This window comes from Sminthopsis crassicaudata, chromosome 1, assembly GCF_048593235.1.
Source record: "Sminthopsis crassicaudata isolate SCR6 chromosome 1, ASM4859323v1, whole genome shotgun sequence".
Taxonomy (NCBI): domain Eukaryota; kingdom Metazoa; phylum Chordata; class Mammalia; order Dasyuromorphia; family Dasyuridae; genus Sminthopsis; species Sminthopsis crassicaudata.
In genome coordinates this window covers 579,901,790-579,920,995 of record NC_133617.1, presented here as the reverse complement: position 1 = coordinate 579,920,995, position 19,206 = coordinate 579,901,790, and the positions used below count along the sequence as shown (strand labels likewise).

Here is a 19,206-nt window from a genome sequence, read left to right as displayed (position 1 = left end):
TATCTACTTTCCTCCTTAAGGAAATTGTTAAAACTATGTTTATTTTCTTTCTCTTTCTTCTTTCTTTTTTCTTCCCTTCTTCCTTCCTTTCTTTTTTTCTTCTTCCTTCCTTCCTTCCTTTCTTTTTTCTTTCCTTCTTCCTTCCTTCCCTCCCTCCTCTTTCCTTCCTTCCTCCCTCCCTCTCTCCCTTTTCCTTCCTCCCTCTCTCCCTCCCCTCCCTCCTTCACGTCCCTCCCTCTCTTTCTTTTTCTTCTTTTCTTTCTGTCTGTCTTTTTTTCACCTCTCCACACTAACCAATTCCATCTCTTCTCTGTTTCCTCTTTCCTGACTATCTAAACATAATGCAAATTCTACCCCAAAACACTGATATTTCTGAAAATCTGATGTTACATTCACAAAAAAGGAGAGACATATCCTATTACATTCTCATCAACTAGCCATTGATATCTTTCCTCTTCCTCTTATATTCCTGGGCTAGAAGGCATGTGTGCAGTGGTAGGAAGCCTACTTATAACCAGCAGAGGCTGGGCCACTCTTCTTCTTCTTCTTCTTCTTCTTCTTTTCTTCTTCTTCTTCTTTTCTTTCTTTCTTTCTTTCTTTCTTTCTTTCTTTCTTTCTTTCTTTCTTTCTTTCTTTCTTTCTTTCTTTCTTTCTTTCTTTCTTTCTTTCTTTCTTTCTTTCTTTCTTTCCTTTCTTTCTTTCTTTCTTTCTTTCTTTCTTTCTTTCTTTCTTTCTTTCTTTCTTTCTTTCTTTCTTTCTTTCTTTCTTTCTTTCTTTCTTTCTTTCTTTCTTTCTTTCTTTCTTTCTTTCTTTCTTTCTTTCTTTCTTTCTTTCTTTCTTTCTTTCTTTCTTCTTTCTTCCTTCCTTCCTTCCTTCCTTCCTTCCTTCCTTCCTTTCTTTTCTTTTCTTCTTCTTTCTTCTTCTTCTTCTTCTTCTTCTTCTTCTTCTTCTTCTTCTTCTTCTTCTTCTTCTTCTTCTTCTTCTTCTTCTTCTTCTTCTTCTTCTTCTTCTTCTTCTTCTTCTTCTTCTTCTTCTTCTTCTTCTTCCTTCTTTTCCTCTTTATTCTTCTTCTCTTCTTCCCAGATGCTACTGGGCACACTTTTTCTGGAGGAACAAATACTAAACATCCCTACTCCTTATTGAAGCTCATTTGATTTTTTTTTCTTCCCATTCTATCCACTCTGTATCAGAAGATACAGAAGATAGAATACTAAACTTGTCAGGAAAATCTGAGTTTCGGTCCTGCCATGGACATTTAGTAGCTGTATGACTCTGGGAAATTTACTTGCCCTCCATCAGTCTCAGTTTCCTTACCTGTAAAACGAGATCAATAATAGCATTTATATTCTACATACCTAAGTCACTTTGTAAACTTTAAGGTACTGTATAAATTCTAGTTATTATGAGGATGATGTTAATTCCTGGAATTACAGTTGGCCATTAAAGTGTCCCATTGTTCCAACTGTCTTTGACTATCCATTTGGAATTGAAGAAAATTAGCTTGCCTTCTCTTTCCAGCCAGTATGTTTGTGGTCTGGCTAGACTGACTAATGGGAGTGTTTCCCTTCAGTTCTGACACTTTTGAATAGCCAGGGTAAAAAGTGCCAGATTTAATAGAGGTTTTGTGATATGGAAATATTCTTAGCAGGAGCTGCAATACCCCCTTGATGTATTCTTAGTTATGCCATTTTAGTCATAGGATTTCTGGGATTTCAGCTGAACGATGGCCAGTCAGTAGAAACCCAGAAATGGATATTCCCCAGATTGAAGGTACTGTGTTCAGTGGCACCAAGCCTACTTATACCAGCAGAGGCTGTATCAATTCTAAAACTACTTTAGGTGGTAAGAGATAGAGACAGAGGCAATTAAGATCACTTTTAAAGAATTTGAATGTGACCTTCCCCCCAAGTTATTATGTATTAACTATAGGTAAAGTAAGAGACATTGCAGTTGAGTGGATAGAGAATTTTGGCCTTAAAGTTATGATGATCTGAATTTATGTCCCACTTCTAACACTTAAGGACTGTGTGATGCTGGCTAAACTGTTTTGTCTCTTAATGCTCCAGGAGATTCTCTGCAACTCCGGAGCACAGATTAGACATTGATCTGCTTTAGTAATCTCTTTATTGGAAGCTTCCTATATGCTAGAAATTTCAGGTCTAGTCCCCCCCCCCCCCAAAAAAAGTTTTACTTTTAAGTGCTTTGCCTTTAACAGAAAAAAACTCCCTAATGATTTAAATTTTCCTCTAAAACCTTGCTTTCTGTAGCTTAAAGTATTTTAATTCAACTTTTCTTTATCTCCCCTGATTTTCCCCAAGCCTCTTAATTTAAAGACTACTCCCAGATAAACACAATTGACTCATGCTACCTTACATTACGTGAGGCCATTATGTGTTTTCATTCTGTTCTATGTATTTTTTTTTCCTTTAGAATTGCCTCTCAAATTAAAAAAGATGTTTACATCTGTCTTTGCAGATATAATTCTAAAAAAAAAAAAAAAAGCTTACTTCAACTACATTTTATCTCTCCACAAACTTTTATTTCCTTCCCTAATATTCACTAGCTCTGACTACAGTTATCTGTGCTTTCCAGACTTCCTTCTAAGGCATATTCATCCTTTATTGAAGTTTTCCTGTTTGGGTAAGGGCTAGGAAATCCTGCTTGAATAGATAAGGAAGATCCCTGGGAGGGAGAAATTAAGAATGTAATAGCAGCATTGAGGGATAGGAGATTGAAGTGATGATGGCTTAAGAAAATGGCTGTTTTACCCTTGGTGATTTTATTACTAGAGAAGCATCAACCACAGTTTGAGTTTTGGTCAGACTTTGATCTCAATCCCTTATCTCTAGCTAGATGAGGAAAGATATAACTTGGTGGTTTACATGAAAAAGACCTGGAAGTTTTCTTTGAACTCAGGGTCAATAGAAAATAGTAGTATGGAGTGTCTGCTAGACTGGCTAACACCATCTTAGGCTTCTATAATTTATAATTTCTAGTCGAAAGAAAGTAAATAATTCCATGGTATTTTATGCTGGTCAGACCACATCAAAATTACTGAATCTAGATTTATGGATCATATATTGACAAATTGGAGTATATCTAGAGAAGGATGGGTGTCTAGAATGCCAAGTTGGCCCATAGGTCTGAGAAACTTCAGAAATTACATCAGAAGACAGATTGCTCCTCAATTGAATATGCCTTTGTAGCAATTCCTAATGATGGTGTTGGACTGACTTTCTTTAATTTCCAGCTAAAATTAGTTCATCTATGGAGACCTGAGTATTCATGCTATATGTTATTATTTCCCAGAGGCAATTCTTAGTGAGAATTGGGCCTAAAAGAAAAGGATTTGTGGAAGAGTAGCGTGTAATTAGCTCTTAATATTGAACTTAGTTTGTTTAAATCCAGAACCAGAGGGACTAGATCACATGAATGAATGAATGAAAAAAAAATTTAAATTTATTTCAAAATTATATTTGAAGTAGTGGAGATACAACTGCAAAAGCAAAGACCTTAATTAGCTTATATTGCAATGAGGGAAACAGTATAAGAATTAGTGACCAAGGATAAATATTTTGGTTTATAAATCTACAAAGCTGGTGAGTGGGGCCATAAAAATTTTACATAAAGATTGGATGAAGGAACTGGGGATTTTTAGTCTGATAAGAGAAGATTTAAGGAGGAACATGAGTGTGCTCATTAATTAGGAGGAACATGAGTGTTGTAATTAATACAAAGAACTGTCAAGTAGAAGGATTAGATTGTTCTGATTGTTTCTAGAGGACAGAAATAGTATGAGTGGATAAAAGTTGCAGAAAAACAAAGTTAGGCTTATTATAGAAGGGGAAAAAACCTTTCCCATCCAAAAGTGAAAAGGGTATCTCAGGAGATAGGAAATTCCTTTACATTTTTAAAAATAATATTTTATTTTCCCAACTTCATACAAAGACAATTTTTAAACATTCTGTTAAAAATTTTAAATTTGAGTTCCAAATTATTTCTCTCCCTTTCTCCTACCAGTCCAAGATGATAGGCAGTTTAATATAGGTTATTCATGTGCTGCCATGCAAAATATATTTCCATATTAATTAATGTGAAAGAAGATAGAGGTAAAAATACAAAAAAATAAAGTGAAAGATAGTGTGTATTCAGTTTACATTCAGACTTAAATCACTGGATAGCATTTTTGGAATATGGATAGTATTTTTTAATAATGAATTCTTTAGAATTGTTTTAGGTTATTGTATTGCCGAGAATAATTAAACTCTCACAGTAGATCACCGAACAATGTTGCTGTTAGTGTGTACAATGTTTTCCTGGTTCTGCTAACTTCACTTTGTATCAATTGATGCTAAGTCTTTCTAGGTTTTTGTGAAAGCATCCTGATAATTTATTTAATTTATTCTTATAGCACAATATGATTCCATTACAATCATATACCATAATGGCTTTCCTTTCAATAACAAAAACTGGACAATTACAATCAAATCTTAATAATCTGATCTGACATTCCTTAGAACTATGTGATTCTTTGAATTTGTCATAAAGGAATGAGAGAATTATCTCAAAATTCTGGAGAAAGGAGTTAGGTTAGACATAAAGGAAAATTATTAACACCATTAGACCACTGGATGAATTTACCTTAGGTAAAAGAAAGTTATCTATGTATTAGTCCCTATTATTGGAAAGTCTGAGTGGTAAAGATATTGAGGAAGGAGAAGAGTTCTAGTACATTTGCACATATCAGGTATATAATAAATACTCTAATAAATAAGTGAATCAATGATATGTTGTGGGTCTATGGAAAAATTGCATGTTTATACATATAAGAAACTTTGGTAGAAGCAAATAAATAGGTTATGTGATCTTTCCATAAAGCTTTTTTTTAAAATTAAAGCTTTTTTTTTTTTTAATTTTCAAAACATATGCATAGATAATTTTTCAATATTGATACTTGCAATCCCTGGGTAATTTTTTTTTACAACATTATCCCTTGCATTCACTTCTGTTCTGATTTTTCCCTTCCCTCCCTCCACCCCCTCCCTTAGATGGCAGGCAGTCTTATACATGTTAAATATATTATAGTATATCCTAGATACAATATATGTGTGCAGAATTGGACAGTTCTCTCATTGCACAGGAAAAATTGGATTCAGAAGGTAAAAATAACCTGGGAAGAAAAACAAATATGCAAACAGTTCACACTCATTTCCCAGTGTTCCTTTTCTGAGTTTAGCTGATTCTGTCCATCAATTGGAATTGAATTAGATCTTCTCTATGTTGAAGATATCCACTTCCATCAGAATGCATCCTCATCCAGTATCATTGTTGAAGTGTATAATCTCCTGGTTCTTCTCATTTCACTCAGCATCAGTTCATGTAAGCTTCTCTGTATTTATTCTGCTGGTCATTTCTTATGGAATAATAATATTCCATAACATTCACGTACTACAATTTACCTAACTATTCTCCAGTTGATGGGCATCCATTCATTTTTCAGTTTCTAGCCACTACAAAAAGGGCTGCCACAAACATTTTTGCACATGTGGGTCCCTTTCCCTCCTTTAAGATCTCTTTGGGATATAAGCCCAGTAGTAACACTGCTGGATCAAAGGGTATGCACAGTTTGATAACTTTTGGGGCATAATTCCAGATTGCTCTCCAGAATGGTTGGATTCTTTCACAACTCCACCAACAATGTATCAGTGTCCCAGTTTTCCCGCATCCCATCCAACATTCATGATCTTTTTTTCCTGTCATCTTTGCCAGTCTGACAGGTGTGTAGTGGTATCTCAGAGTTGTCTTAATTTGCATTTCTTTGATCAATAGTGATTAAGAGCACCTTTTCATATACTAGAAATGGTTTCAATTTCTTCACCTGAAAATTGTCTGTTCATATCTTTTGACCATTTATCAATTGGAGAATGGCTTGAATCCTTATAAATTTTAGTCAGTTCTCTATCTCTTTTAGAAATGAAGTTTTTATCAAAATCCTTGAGTGTAAATTTTTTCCTCAGTTTATTGCTTCCCTTCCAATTTTGTCTGAATTAGTTGTTTGTACAAAAAATTTTTAACTTAATATAATCAAAATTATCCATTTTGTGATCAATAATCATCTGTAGTTCTTTTTTGGTCACAAATTCCTTCCTCCTCCATAAATCTGAGATGTAAATTATCCTTTGCTCTTCTAATTTCCTTAAAATATCACTCTTTATATCTAAATCATGAGCCCATTTTGACCTTATCTTGGTATACAGTGTTAGGTATTGATCAATGCCTAGTTTCTAATCTACTAATTTCCAATTTTCCCAACAGTTTTTGTCAAATAGAGACTTCTTATCCCAAAATCTTGGGTCTTTGGGTTTGTCAAAGATTAGATTACTACAATCATTCATTGACTATTTTGTCCTGTGAATCTAACCTATTCTACTGATCAACTACTCTATTTCTTAGCCAGCACTAATTGGTTTTGATGACTGCTGCTTTATACTATAATTTTAGGCCTGGTACAGCTAGGCTACCTTCATTTGCAATTTTTTTTTCATTGATTTCCTTGAAATTCTTGATCTTTTGTTCTTCTAGATGAATTTTATTATTATTTTTTCTATGTAAAATAATTTCTTAGGAGTTTGGTATGGCACTGAATAAGTAGATTAATTTAGGTAGTATTATCATTTTATTGTATTCACTGGGCCTACTCATGAGCACTTGATATTTTTCCAATTGATTAGATATGACTTTAGTTGTGTGTAAATCCATAAAGTTTTTTTTTGCCCTGAGGAAAATTGGGAATAAGTGACTTGCCTAGTGTTACACAGCTAGGAAGTATTAAGTGTCTGAGACCAGATTTGAACTCAGGTCTTCCTGACTTCAGGGCTGGTGCTCTACTCACTACACCATCTACCTGCCCAATTCATAAGATTTTTATACAAGGTAACTAAGAAGAAATAAATCTAAGATTTTACATAAATAGATAACCAAGGAATGATACCAAAGGGACCAAATAAGCCTCTTTCTTGAATAGGTCTCCCTTGTCTTTTGGTCTATTTTAAGAAACAAAAACTTATATTTTCAATGAGTTATTATTAATTTTCATACATATCATCACTAGCAAATTCCAGGGTTATTTCATAGAAATAGCTATTGTTATGGTAATGGTGATGATTACATGATTCTTTAAAAAATCAGCATTATTCAAGATTTTCAGGAAATTATCTGACCTTCCTTACATTGAATGATATTAGATTAGAGGTATATAAGTGGCAAAATATAAACAGGGTTGATTTAAAGTCAGGAAGACCTGAACGCAAATCCTAGGTCAGACACTTGTTATTTAAATCTAGACAAATCACTTAATTGTCAAATGGGGGAAAAAAAATAGCACCTGTCTTGCAGGGAGGTTTAAACAAGATAACATAAAATATTTTGCCAGCCTTAAGGCACCATCAGCACTATTACTACCACCATTACCACTGCTACTGTTGCTCTTCTGCTCTTTCTACTACCATTACTACCACTACTACTCCAACCACTATCACTACTACCACCACCACTACTACTACTACTACTTCTACTACCACCATTACTACTACTACTACTACTACTATTACTACTATTTCTACTACTACTACTACTACTACTACTACTACTACTACTACTACTACTACTACTATCAAAATGTGTTTTTCATTCCTGCTGTTTCCATATTAGGAAAGACAATCTATTCCAGTCTACTTCTAACAGCCATTTTTGCATATGTTGCATATTTTCATCTATAATCTAATTCTTGTAGCAGAAAAAGATTGCTTATTTAATCACCATTGATAAATGCACACAAGTAAATAAAATCTCCATTAAATGGACCTATTCTAAATGTCTTTTTTTGTTTGGCTTGGAGGTGACCTTGGTTTCTCAAAGGTTTTACTGGCACCCCAAGCTATAGCATACCTTCAGAAACTAGGAAGAATTTGAGTCAACCTGGGATGGACTACTCCTATTGCTTAGTTAAGAATCTGCTTCCATTATCCTATTCTGTGTGAAGTGGATGTAATTGTCTATTCTAGAGTCTGATTTAAAATAAACAAAAACCATGTTTAGGAGCATGTTTATTATCTCATTTACTTTAATTCCATAAGGTTTGTGATTTCATTAGTACAGATACTCTTTCTCTTCCCCCTATAGGTCATGTGCCTTCTTTAGGACATCATAGATGATATTTGAGAAGTACTCACCCTCCAGATAACCAGGTAAGAATATTTTTTACTCTTAATTTAGTTAGTTCTTAAACAACAATGTTAAATGAAGAGTTATTTAACATGCTCATGAACCCTAGTTTAGATGAGCCCATAGAACTTTAGTCTTTGACTTATTCTTAGGCTTTCACAATCCACAGATTTCAAACTTTCCAGTTCTGGAATGTTGTGCTTGACTTACCATGCAGGGAGAATCCATATTTTTCATATCAGGACAACATTATCATCTTAACATTAGACAATTTGGTGAAAGGGCTTGAAATGTCTCAGAGTTTTTCTTATATTTATTGGGGCCAAATAGTATAAAATTATCGTTGTTTGCTATGGTCTTGGATAAACAGTTATGATTTCTTTCTCACTAACATAAAAGAAAATAGTTCCATATATCACAAACTTCCTAGTTCTCATGGTACAGAACCCTTTTCTCCTGTTCCTCAGCCCTTCAACAAACCAACAAATACCATCAGATCTTTTTATGGGGGATAGAGGGTTTGAACAGTTTTTTTTCTCCTATTATTATCTCATTTTAGGATGTTGGGACCAAAACCTGGCAATGACTTTAAAGATAGGCTTGTCACAGCCCTATCCTCATTTATTTTTAAAATATTTTTTTAAACTGATGGACTTGACAGTTATTAACAAAGACCAACATTTCCATACACAAAGAAGGTTACCATTTCACTTTCCTCAATTTTACAAATAAAGACTAGGAACTAAAGACTAGGAAAATTGAATGACATGCCTAAACTCATATTGCTAGTAAATAATGATTCTGGAAAAATAATCATAATTATATTAACAAATAGCTAACATTTATATAGTATTTTAGGATTTTCAAAATGTTTCACATTTGATATCTCATTTGTTCCTCACAGCAATACTGTGAGGTAGGTCTGATTATCACCCTCATTTTACAAATGAGAAAAATGAGCCCAAGAGAAATTGAGTGATTCTCACTGTGACAGCAAATAAGTGAACAAGGAACTCTAATTCTGACAATCTACCCATTTTACCATTTAGGTCTTTGGAATTCAGGTTTGCTGCCTTCAAATCCCATATTCTTTTGACAAACTGCCTCCATTCTTTGCATTTACTTCTTGGGTCAGTCTGTTTGTATCCTTTGGCAGGGGTAGGGAGAGGGAAGAAGTTTTCCTTTCTCTCTAGTAACCAAGTCAATGAAAATAAAATCCATCAATCTCCTAGAATTCTTCTTCAGTCTTTAGTCCATCATATGATCAGCCAGTATTTTCTCAGTCCTGACTCAGTGCCCAGGAAACAGTCTACTAGATGCTCAGAGACACAGATATGGAAGAGTTGACACTTGGGAATATAACATCAGTAGTGTGCCAGGTAGAATCTTTTATTTAGGGCAGCCCTTTAAATAATAAATCCTTTACAAATCCTTTGATTTATAATCAAAGCCCTCTTTTATTAATTCTGTTGGAAAAATTTAGTGACTAAGAAAGAATAACACATTAAGGAACCTTTTAATTAATGTTTGCAGACTAAGTGTCCTGTTTTGTTGTGTTTTGTTTCTGTTCATGTACTTAAGGGCCCGAATGGCAATGGGAAAGCTTAATAAGTACTTAAATATATACCATATACATGTGCTTTTGGTCCTATCTGACTCTTTGTTGACTCCATTTGGAACTTTCTTGGCAAAGACACAGGAGTGGTTTGCCTTTTCCTTCTCCATTTCATTTTATAGATGAGAAAACTGAGATAAATATAATTAAATGACTTGCCCAGGTTCACATAACTCATTAAGTATCTGAGGCAAGACTTGAACTCATGAACATAAAAATTCCAGCTTCCAAGCCCAGCACTCTATCCATTGCTCCACCAAGCTATTAATATTTTATAAATAATATATGTATATACACACACACTCTTTTTGGCTACCTCCTTTTTAGGTCACAGGAGAAAGGAATAAATTCCATTGTGGATAAGCAAATGGAGGAATTCACAGATCGATTCTTTTAAAAAAATGTATATTTATGTTGGTGCTGTTTTTATATTATATTCCTTTCTCAAAATACTACCTCTCCTCAACAACTCTCTCAAAACAAAGAAAAGCAGTCATGTAATACTGACTGGAAAAGTGATTGCTAGACAGTGTGTGCCATATTCTGCATTTATAATTCTCCATCTTTCTAGGGAGAGGATGGATATGTATTTCATCCATAGACCAGTTCTTCTCAAATCCCTATTCCACTCTACACTGACCATCATGAAGAATTGGCAAGTGTTTAACAATTTTCCCACATCTAGTTTGTAGCCCTAAGTACTAAGAATTTAAATCATTTTAGGGATATTACCATATGATTCAACTCTATAATATCAGTAGTTAAAATTTTTTAGGGCTAAAAACTTGCTTGGATTCATTCTATTCCTTTCTACCTTTATGATGACTAAAGAAAGAAACAACCCTCTCTGGATCAAACTAAGGCTGGTGATCTCTTCTCTGGCAACTAGATGAATCAGACCAAAAAAAAAAAAAACCCAAAACAAACAAACAAACAAAAAAACCAAACAAAAAAACAAAAACCTTTTGTCAATTAGAGATACAATGGAATGGAACCAAACAAATTGTCATAGAATCTTAGGCATGGACTCAGAAAGCTAGCAGGACATTAGAAGCCATTTAGTTTTAGTTTCTAATTCTACAGATGAGCAAACTAAGGCACAACAAAGTTAAATGACTTAATTAAGGTGGAATCATTGGCTAGTATAAGAATCTAGATCTTTTGAAAGATGTCAGAGTGTAGATATTAGAGTTAATGCCCTTGAAGTTAGGATAGCTGAGTTTGAGTTCAGCCTTAGATCTTTACTCAGCTTGAGAAGCTTCTTACAACTTCAATTTCTTCATCTGTAAAATGGGGATAATAACATTTAATGCCTCCCTCACAGGGTAGTCATTAGGAAAATACTTCGGAAAATATTTCATTATTTTCTTAACCCGTCTAGGATTAATGACTATAATTTGAAAAAAATCCATTTATATTATTTCACTCTATTTCCTGTGTCAGTGAACTGTGACTAAAAAAGTAACCTCAAAGCACTAATGCATCAGTTTTTCTTTTGATTGGTGCTAAATATTCTCCTTGTCTCTGAGTCTTCCCTGCTTCCCCAATCTTCTCTAAGGAGAAGAGAACTTGATTTATTTCCATTAAGATGTATATAATGAATTCCAAGTATAGTATTTCTACTCCCCCCCTCAATTTTCATTGTTCTTCCTTTTATTGGGATGAGTCAGAGCCATTGGGAACAAATATTTATTTAATTGTAAAATTGTCTTCATTAAAAGTATCTGAATTTCTCTTTGGAAAGTGAAAGGTTAATAGTATACATAGAAAAAAAAAATTCCAGCAGCTCACAAATCTAAGCGTAATTATGTATGAACATGAGGCTTTTATTGCTGTCAAAATTAATCACTTTTCAACTTCCAGCTGTTAAAACCCTTCTGGCAGTACTCCAAGCAATTCCCCTACAGTTACTTTTCCTTCAATTAAATCCTGGTGCAGTTCACAGACTCCTGTTACATAAGGAGCAATTTTAAAATGGTCTTGGTATTTTTTTGCTTGTCTTTTTTTTTTAACTAGAAAATGACAGAATACAAGGTCTGCTCCTCTTACTTCTCCATTTCAACTTTTCCTTAATCTTCAAGTCTGAGAAACAAGCAATGTGGGATTAAAGCATTAGTGTTTATTATCAAGCACTTTATATGTGCAAAGAGTTTTGCAATCAATTTTATTAGACATTTCTCACCACCATCCTCTAAGGTAAATTAATGTTGTTATGTTCTTTTATTTTTGCATATAGAGAAAAACTGGGTTGGAGAAAATAGCAACAGAGAGAGTATTCAAATTTACAGCTCTCTAGGTATTTATTAGTCCCTTGGTTACCTCCTGAGCAATTGGTATCTTCACTGGTAATGCTAGCTAGTTATTTATTCCAAGAAATACTAGTATATAATTAATTTCTCCTCATCTTCCTGCCCCTCCTCCCATCTTTTAATTGTTGCCATAGCTCCAAGTACTCCAATGGATCTGAGGTCTCACCAATACACCAACATGGAGACTGTATCCCATCTATATTGATCCATCCTCTGACATTTTGTCTATGTTTTCCTGTAAGTCCAATCTAGATACCCAAGAGTTAATTTGACTCATTATTTCTTTGTGACTTTCTGTGCCCCAATTTTTTCCCTTATTTCCATGTGTCTCCCCCAAATTTGTTCTTCTAAACTTTTTTTGTTAATAATATCACAGTCTTGGAAGTCATCTGTAGTAAATGTTTAATAAATGTTCATTGACTTTATTATTTGACTCTTTTTTCTGTTTTCTTCCCCATCCAATCACTTGTCTACCCAATATTTTATCTCCTTTCCACTGCTATTGTTGCCACTAGTTTAAGTACTAGGGACTTATAACCTGAACCATGGAAACAGTCTCTTGACTAGCAGTCTTTCCTGCAATCTCTTTCCTTTTCGATTTGTTTTTTACTTTATCATCTCCCTAATACATTGACTGGATCTTGCTCAGAATCCTTCAGTAACTTCAAAATCCCTACTTCAAAATCTTTCAATGACTTGATTTAATATTAATAAAATCCAAACTTTTTTTTGCCCTGCATTTAAGTAGATTCATTATTTATCTCCACCCTATCTTTTCATCATTACACACATTACTCCTTGTCATGTTTTGTAGTAGATAATGAATTCTGGGCTTGGAGGCAGGAATGCTTTTCTTCCTGAATTCAAATCTGGCCTCATACACTTAGCATCTGTGTGACTCTGGGCAAGTCACTTAACCCTGTTTCCTTCAGTTTCCTCAATAAACTTAAGAATGAAATGGCAATTGAGTCCAGTATTTTTGCTAAGAAAACTCCAAATGGGGTCATAAAAAATCAAACATGACTGAAAAATGACTAAGCAACACAATAATTTTATATCTGTACTGCTCCAATAGTTCCCTTTCATTGTCTCTGCCTTTTTTCTGCATTTTCATGTATTATATATTCATGATTGAAATGCTCTCTTTCCAAGCCTCCATATATATATACACACATATATATACACATATATATATATATGCGTATATATATGTGTGTATATATATGTATATATATATATATATATATATATATATATGTACATATATGACATATACTAGGACTCCATATACTGCTAATCCAGCAGTTTTTTCATTTTAGGTCCCAGGACATGGAGGCCAAAAGAATGGCCTGTGGAATATTTCAGAGACAGAATCTTAACTTAGCTCTTCTTACTCCAGAATTAGAGCTTCTACTACTGTTCCAAACAGCAGGTCGGATGCTGTTACCCTCCTATTCATTTGAGATCCAGATTCTGCCTCTCTATTAAATATTCCCTAAAATTTCAACTAAAAGTGATCTTTGAATCTCTCATTTCACCTTGTCTGAACCTCTCTCATACATTTATATTTTACTTTTACATTATCATGGGGAGTTAGTGGAGAGAAAGCTGGCTATGAATTCAAGAAGATCTTGTTTAGGGCCTATCTTTGATATACATGAGCTGAGTCATCCTGAGCAAGTCCCTTCCTCTCTTAGAGCTCTAGACAACTCTTTTAAGATTATAAATTATAGAGCATGTATCAATCTGTGTTGAGAGATGAAATTCCCTATGCCAATCAAATAATATGTCCAGTTTCTATCTTTTCTCCCATCCTCCCTACCTCACACCCCCCACTTATATTTTACTTTATTTAATAAGTAAAGGACTTTGGGATTATGCCTTATTTCTTTTTTTTTATCCATTAAGTACTGCATATAAAAGATGCTGCATTAATGTTTGCTGAATTAAATTGCATGAGTTTACACCCTACCCACTAAAGAAGAAGATTCCCCTCCAGGCTCTTCTCTCAAAAGGATAGAAGAATATGAGGAAGTCTCTGTATTCTGACTGATTGGTTCATGCAGTATTAAGAAATCTGTCCCTTAATTCCAATGAAAGAATCTGTCCCTAAACTTCTGTGGGATTTGAGAGATTGAGGGAACTAGGCAACTACTGATGAACTTTGAATTATATTCATAATTTTTATTAATAGTAACATCAGCTTACCATGCTTTAATGTTTGCATACAAAAGTTCATCTGATCATCAACAACCCTGAGAGATAGGTAGATGCAGCTATACTTTCCATTTGACTGGTGAGGAAAAATGCTCAGAGAGGCTGGGTCCCACCGCTGGGAAGTATCTGAGGCAGGATTGGAGGTCAGGTGTTTCTTGCCTTATCCATTAATCTCCTTACACTATCTCATCAAAATTTTCAGCCAGGACATCGTCTCTGCTCCAATTTGGACACCACACTCATAAAAAACTAATATATAGAAAGTTTAAAGCAATTTATAAAGATAACCTTATAAAGATAATCAACTTTGAAAAACTGGGATATGAACCCCAGGTTCCCAGCTCTGGGTCAAAGATTTTGTTATTGTCTTTTTTTACACCACAAAGAGATTTCAGTACTTGAAGGACATTATTTAGAATTTGTCCCTCTGAATTTGTTTTGCTGGACAAGGTAGAAAAACATTAAGTGATTAAAAAACTTTAAAAATTATTTTTATGTTAAAATTTGCTCAATAAGGGTGGAAGTTAGTGTGAGGGACAACTCAATTATAAATGGTTTGAAAAAATTAAATGATAAAATGAAGGCAGAAATAAAAAAAAGAAATAATCATCATAATAGAACAGAACACAATATAACATATTATATAATATAATATGTATAAATATTTACATTTTCTATGTCCTTTCATGTATTGAAATGAATATACATTATTGAACGATTCAAGAGTTTGCACATTGCTCTTATTAAATGCACTTTCTAGGATTCCTTGAAGAAGGGATTTTTCTATGGTGATAAAAAGATAGTGACAGAGATAGCTTTATACATAGCATCCTATACCCACTAGCTGGGTGATCCTGGGAAAATCACTTCATTATTCCCCTGGAAGGAATTTCAGAGGCTGTCTAGTCCAATTTTCTCATTTTGTGGATCAGGAAATTTTTGGCCTATGAGTATTGTGCCTTATTCAAGGTCACACAGGAAGAATCAGAAATGGGATTTGAACCCAGATATTTTCACTCCACAACCAGCATTCATTCCATTGTACCTGCCTCCTGCCTATCTGCTTCTCTCTCTCTCTCTCTCTCTCTCTCTCTCTCTCTCTCTCTCTATATATATATATATATATATATATATATATATATATATATATATATATATATATATATAAGAATGTTTTTTAGGAGGTATCCTAGTATCACTGATGTCCTAGGTAATTTTTAGTGTTGCAGAGATTGATGAACCTTACTAGGCCCAGTACATTAGTTCCTGAGTTTTGTCACCTCATCTTTTCCCTCCTCTGCCATTTTCCAGTCTTGATTCAGAGAACTTCAGAGATATTAGGTCACTGTGGTCTATTCCCATTCTTGTTTACTTTCTCACTTCCTCCCTGTTTCTTCTCATAGTTTTAGGAGGTATAGGGTATGTCCTACAGTTCTTAGCATAAGCCTGTATCTCACATCTTCACCCAGTGATATTAGAATTCTATGTGTGATTGAGATATTTCCAGTTATAGAACAATTTATTGTTGAGCTTCTTGATATGAGGTAGCAGCTGGCTTTTCTTATGAATATATGCATAGTCCATGGAAACTTGAAGATAAAAAATTTAGGTAAAGTATTTCTATGGCTAGGTGGTCTTGAGCTATAGCTTCCACCTTGTCTGATTTCAAGGGGCTGATGGGAAAAATGAGGGAAGACAGAAGTTCTGGGAGTCAAGGAAATTACAAGGCTGTATAAATACTGTACTAACAAAATACAGTGACTTTCTATTTTGTGTGAGAGGTTACATTTTGCCTTGTTCTGGTTCATGGGGATGGAATGAAGAGGTTGGCAAATAGGAGAAAGGCAAGAAGTGAGGCTGTCTCTTACTGTGGGAAAATAGAGAATTCATATCGACAGTCTTTGACACTCCTTTGCTCAGGAAGCTTCAGTGGGAGCTACAGCTTTAAGCATCAAATAGTCTTTTCTTGTTGAAATTTAAAATCCTTTCTAAGTTGGCTAACTTTCCCTTTTCCTCTTCTGAATCTTTGTCTGTCTCTGTCTCTGTTTTTCTCCTTCTCTGACTGTTTCTATTTATCTGCCTCTGTTTCTGTATCTCTCTCCTCTGTCTCTTTCTTTCATATTGTCTCCATATCACTTAACTTTTAGTGGAAGGGAAAAACAATCTTTAAGACAAATTCAAGCACATCAAATCTGCACAATGGCTATATTCACAAATACTTTTGTCTCATTCTACATCTTGAATTCACCTCCTTGTCAGGAGATGGGTAAAATATATCATTACCTGTCTTCTGGAATCATGATGGGTCATTACATTGATCAGAGTTCTTAAATCTTTCAAAGTTATTTTTCTTTAAAATGTTATTTTCCTTATATAAATTCTAACCTATCTTTCTAGACTGGTCTCAATCCTTTTTTTTTTTCTTACATTCAAAATTCCAGCCACAGAGGGAGGCCTTGCTTGAAGTTCTGATCCACAAAACATGCTATCTTCTGTTTCCATGTCTTAACACACACTGTCTTTCATGACTAATGTTCTCCCTTCTTACCTCTAATTCTTGATTATCATTAACTTTCTTAGAGATTTTCCCCTATCTTCCCAATTATTCGTGCTTTCTTTTCCCTATTCTCTTGAATTTACTTTATAAATGCTTTATTTGTTATCTTTGTATTTATTGTTCTCCTCCCAGTAGGATATCTATTTCTCAGATACTATTAATGTCTGTCTTGGTATCCCTAGAATCAACAATGTGCCAGACACAATGTACTTAATAAATGCCTGATCAATCAAATTGTCACCAAGAGGCATTTTTTTTTCCTATAGAGAAGACGTGAGAGCTATGACAATATTACATTTCTGAGTTAAAAATTATACAAGATTTCTTGTCCAATCAGAAGCCTCATGGAGTAGCTATACTGTAGAATATATGTTTTGTACCAAAATAAACAAAAGTATATTAAAGCAAAAATCTCTTTTGTGATAGTATCTTTTGAAGTCATTGATTAGTGATGATTTGTGAAGTAAATTATATTTTTGCCTGAACTCACCTGGACTCAGGAAGCAATAGAGAGTCAGCATTTCCCATCTCTGGCCCTTTCCTCCTTGTAGTCCCAAGAGGTACAGAGGTGCTACAGTTGAATCTCATCTCTATCACTTACTATTTAATGTACTATTGTACTTACTACTGTGCTACTTACATACTAATTGTGTGATCTTGGTTGGATAAGTGACTTTCCCCTAACTAATCGCAGTTTCCTTGTCTGAAAAATGGGGAAATTGGGTTAGATAGTCTCTGAACTCCCTTTCAGTTCTTATATCCTATTGCTCTAACGTGAAAAATTTAGTGGAGAGTTTCCAAATTTCCTGCCACCATCATGCATTGAGTTATAAAGACTGAACATTCTGAGGGCCATGTGGCAACTTTCTCCTTCTCTGTTTAAATTGCTTAGTTGATTCCCAGGTTTATTTTACTCCTTTCTAAGTTTGATTCATGTGGAATGTTCTTCCCAGATCCTGACTTTCTGAATAAATTATAGATATGGGTGGCCTGGTTTAACTCTAACAAGGGCATAGAGAAAACCCCATTTTTGAGGGTGTAAGGTCTTAGATTTACTTTGGTGATGGGGTGAATCTAGGGGAAAATATTGTCCAAAAGACAGAGGATTATGGGAGGAATATTTATCCTATTTCAAATGGGGTTTAATCTGTATCTTTAAAAGGAATTTAGATTGATATCCTTAAGGAATTCCAGAAATCATTTAGACTAGCCCTTGCATTTTACAGATGAAGACACTGAGTTCTGAGGGAGTTTTAAGTGATTCAAATTCATACAAGTAATAAAGCAGGCCTTCTGATTCCAAAATTGGGGTTCTTTCCACTAAGAGCTTTGATTCAGACTATCATTTTTGTTAACTTTAGGTAAACAGTGCTTTTCTTTGTTAGAAGAATTTGATTTTTCTTCAGCCTGAGGAACTCCAGGTATAAGAACTCCCTCCAACAATTTAATTCTCAGCTAATCTGTGATTTAGCAGATAAATTCAAGAAATTAAGTAGCTTGTTTAAACTCATACATATAGAATCAGGCAGGATTGGCATCCAAGTGTTCTTGAATCCTAAGCCATTGTTTTATTTACAACTGTAGGTTGCCTAGGCTATCTTTTTCAATGTAAATAATTTTCATTTATGGTGATAGTTTAAATACCATCTTCTTCAAAAGTCTTTTCTGATTTCCTTACTTGATAGGTAAGGCAAAGCCACGATGGAATAAATTCAAGGACTTGCCTGAGCAATCCAAAGCCCCTCCAAACAACTTCACATAAATGCCTCCAAATTAATCCTGAGGTGGCAGAATCACTAAGAAGACAGAGTGAAACAAATTTATAGCTCAAGACAACTTAAAAGGTTGACAGGAAAGATCTGCCTTAATGGGGTGAGAATGGATTGTAATCCAGCATAAACTGGACTGGGTAAGCCAGCAGCAGGTCTTGGGGATGAATTACCCTACAGACAGGAAAAGGATCAAACTACAGATCAGAAGAATATTACAAGGGATCTTTTGTTGGTTCTGAGTATAAGACTTTGTTACCCAAAGGTGGTTCTGAGTCACAGTCCTCAGGCAAGGGGGAACACAGACACTGGTCACAGTCTCAAGGCAAAAAAAAGAGTATTTGTGGTCATTCTCCTTTGATCATATCACCTTAGGATATCTGAAAGCTTATAGATCCCTAGAATTAGTACTGAAACTGCAGCACATGCAGCATGAGGCTTAAAAGTAGGATTGGTCAAGTGGAAAAGGAGGTACAAAAGCACACTGAAGAAAATAATTCCTTTAAAAGTTAGAAT

General features: G+C 34.4%; 1 long non-coding RNA gene across 1 annotated transcript in view; it reads left to right on the top strand.

Moving 5' to 3' along the window:
* LOC141555377 (uncharacterized) overlaps positions 1-18,715 on the top strand; it is a 25,490-nt gene extending 6,775 nt beyond the window's left edge. Inside the window, exons 2-3 of the long non-coding RNA XR_012486175.1 lie at positions 8,182-8,246; positions 18,607-18,715. This is a non-coding gene — a long non-coding RNA (uncharacterized LOC141555377). The remainder of the gene's footprint in view (positions 1-8,181; positions 8,247-18,606) is intronic.
* The last annotated feature ends 491 nt before the right edge of the window (positions 18,716-19,206 follow it).